Below are 3,073 nucleotides of genomic sequence, written 5' to 3' on the forward strand. Positions count from 1 at the left end.
AACTGTAAATTTCAATAAAGAAAATTATCTGAAAAAAAAACTTTTCATAACTCAGGGGATTCCCTGAAAGTTTACCTGCAGGTGGAATATTTCATGGACAACTTTTTTTCTTCTCTTCCAAATTCAGTTCCTCATCACTAAAGAACAAAATGATAAACCAGCCTCAATCCTGGCTGCTACATTTGGGTGGAAATTTCTTCCCATTTCTACCATTGCTACCCCCACCATCCTATACTCTGGGTTGGAGTTGTATTTTGTGCTCTTCGCCAGAGATTATAAAAATGTAGCTTCTCAAGGAAGGAGGTAGGATGGAAAAGAGGCAAGGAAGACTCAATCTATAAGAGCAGTATACTGCTAGTCATTTGTTCCATAAGTGATTCAAGGCGGTTACCTTGGCGACTCTAGCGGAAGTGTATCTTAGTTCTGTGGAGATGTTGAAAATCTACCCAAAGGGCAGACAGATTCTGAAAACATTTGTTCAGTGTGAATCATGTTTTATTGAACTAACCCTAAATTCAGCTAATTTATAATGTTGGTATCAGTTTAGTCTAAAATTGTGATAATACCCTCCAAGTCTCCTACTTTGTCTTTTCCCCTTTTATATCTCAATATGTTGTGCTCCATAGCTGGTAGGAGAGGGAAGGCAAAATCTTTTTCAGTTTTCTTTGACTTGAACATCTTGAAGTCAGTTACTGAGCATAATTACTGCTTTTTACAAAAGAAACATTGTTTATATAGGTTTTGTGCTAGCAAATCTAAGACCTAATGGGAGATGTAGCCACACTGGGTTTCATTTTAAGCTATCTTTTTCCTCCTACCTTCCTCTTTGCTCACATACCATCCAGTGAGAAGACATGCTCCTCGATCTTATAAATGTATCTTGAGAGACAGGAGCAGAGCCACTATCTCCAGTGAATTGGAAATGGTAGACTTGTAATTGTGGGAAACTATCAACTCTTGTTACAGCCCTGCCACCCTTTGCTGTGTGTATATATATATATTTTGTCCTTCATATGTGAAAGATCCAGTGTTGGAATTCTTTGGTGTAAATAAACTTTTGGATTTATTTATCAAGGTTAAAAAAAAAGATATCATGTCTGCATCTTGTCTTCTAAATAACTACTATGAAGACAATAATATGTAATGTATTAATTATTGTAAACATCCTACTAAACTGTTTTGAAACTATTTCATCACTATTTTATATTTTTCTCATTAAAATGAATTAAAATTATAAAAAACAATATATAACTGGACTTACATTCTATAACTTGATTTGATTATCTTCTTTAGCAGATAATTTTATCCCTTTTAAGGTTTGCATATGTTTGTGTGTGAATACAGCATAAGTTTTAACTTTGTAATATTTTATAAGTTTTGTTCTCATGCTTCTTTATATTCCCTTTGATTTCTGTCAGTATGTAATTTCTATTTACTTTTTTATTGAGAAACATAATTTCTATTTACTATGCTCCTCATTTCATCTTCTGCCAAAGGAATTTGAAACTTATGATCTAATTTTTTTCTTAAAGGTTTAAAATTAACCTTTAATTTTAAAACAATTCAGGGTATTTTTCAATCATTTTTAAAATCATTTTTGAAAACAAAAGAATATACATTTAACAACTCTCACTTATTTTGTAGTGCTCTAACCTTTCATTTTATTATTGCCAAATGATTGTTGCATCATCTTAGCATCTTAGTCACTTTCCTTGTGGCTGGGACAACATACACAACACCCACAATTTATTAAAGCCTTTTGTATTGCTTTTGTTTTGTTGTTTTTGTTTCATTTTGTTGTGATACAGGATGGGAAGGACATGCAGTACCAGAGAGAAGGTAAATGGAAGAAAACTAGGTAGATGGCATTTTGAACAGAGGGTGTAAGTGGATGAAGAATAGGTCTCCTCAAGTGAAGCAAAAGCATACACTATCTATAGAAAATTTAGAACCAATATAAAAATCACTAAAAACAACTTCTTCATAGCATGGAGCAGCCATTCTAAATGATATCAATGATAAAATAATTTTCTCTAGGCTTCCAGTCCAATTGGGTCATAGAAAGACCTTCAAAGTTGTCATTTCTGTAATTAAAACATGAACTGCAATCAGTAATTTTTCTTGTATCTTTCAGAAAACTGAGTTTGCAGAACAAATCACCACTTCCAAACTCTGGAGAGAAATATAGCTGAAATCCATTTACCCAAAGCAGAAGCTCTGGAGCTATAAATTGGTAAAATCATCTATAACATTATTATAAGGAAATGTTGAAATCTGAGTATAGGCTGATGCAACACTGAGAAATTCCAAGTGGCCACACTCTTGGAGAGACGGCAATATTTTACCTCCACAAATCCAATCACACTCTTATAGTAAAGTACACTGGAGACTCTGGCAGGGCTGGGGAAAGGGAGAAAACAATCATATAGCCAGTAGAATTTTTGACAACAAAGAGCTACTCTCCAGAGAAGTTGACCAAAGACTCACTCCATTTGTGGTAAAGAAAGTTGCATTACTCCGCCCCATCCCCCCACACCTTCCCCTCTCACCTAAAGGAAGAAAAAGCTATGAAATACTTGTGAAGACCATAGCTTAGTATATAATTACATTAAAAAGCTGAAATTTCATCATAACATTATAGAGGAACTTATTCTTCCCACACTGCACACCACACCCACCGAGCTCAAGTGTTGGTTAGCTGAAAGAGTGCGAAGCCACAGGCTCCCTTTGAAAAGGTCTTTAGGGAACCAAAAAATAACAATGAAGATTAGACACAAGGAATAGAAGAATTTGAAGCTTCTAGAACCTATAGCTATACCAAATATTAAATATAGCTCAATTAACGCACCTGATTAGGCAGAGCTCAGCGGCCTGGGTTCACTTCCCACCATGCTGTGCGGCCCTGTCCCGGAGGCGATTGAGACTGGGCTTGGTGGCAGCGTGCCTGTAATCCCAGCTCTTGCAAGGCTGAACACTGGTGGATCGCTACATAGTCCAATCTACATAGTGAGATCCTGTAGACCCTTACTAAAAATCAAAACAAAACAAAACAAAACAAAAAAAGGTTCAAATT

The sequence above is a fragment of the Octodon degus genome, unplaced genomic scaffold, assembly GCF_000260255.1.
Source record: "Octodon degus isolate 3935 unplaced genomic scaffold, OctDeg1.0 scaffold00017, whole genome shotgun sequence".
NCBI classification, from domain to species: Eukaryota; Metazoa; Chordata; class Mammalia; order Rodentia; family Octodontidae; genus Octodon; species Octodon degus.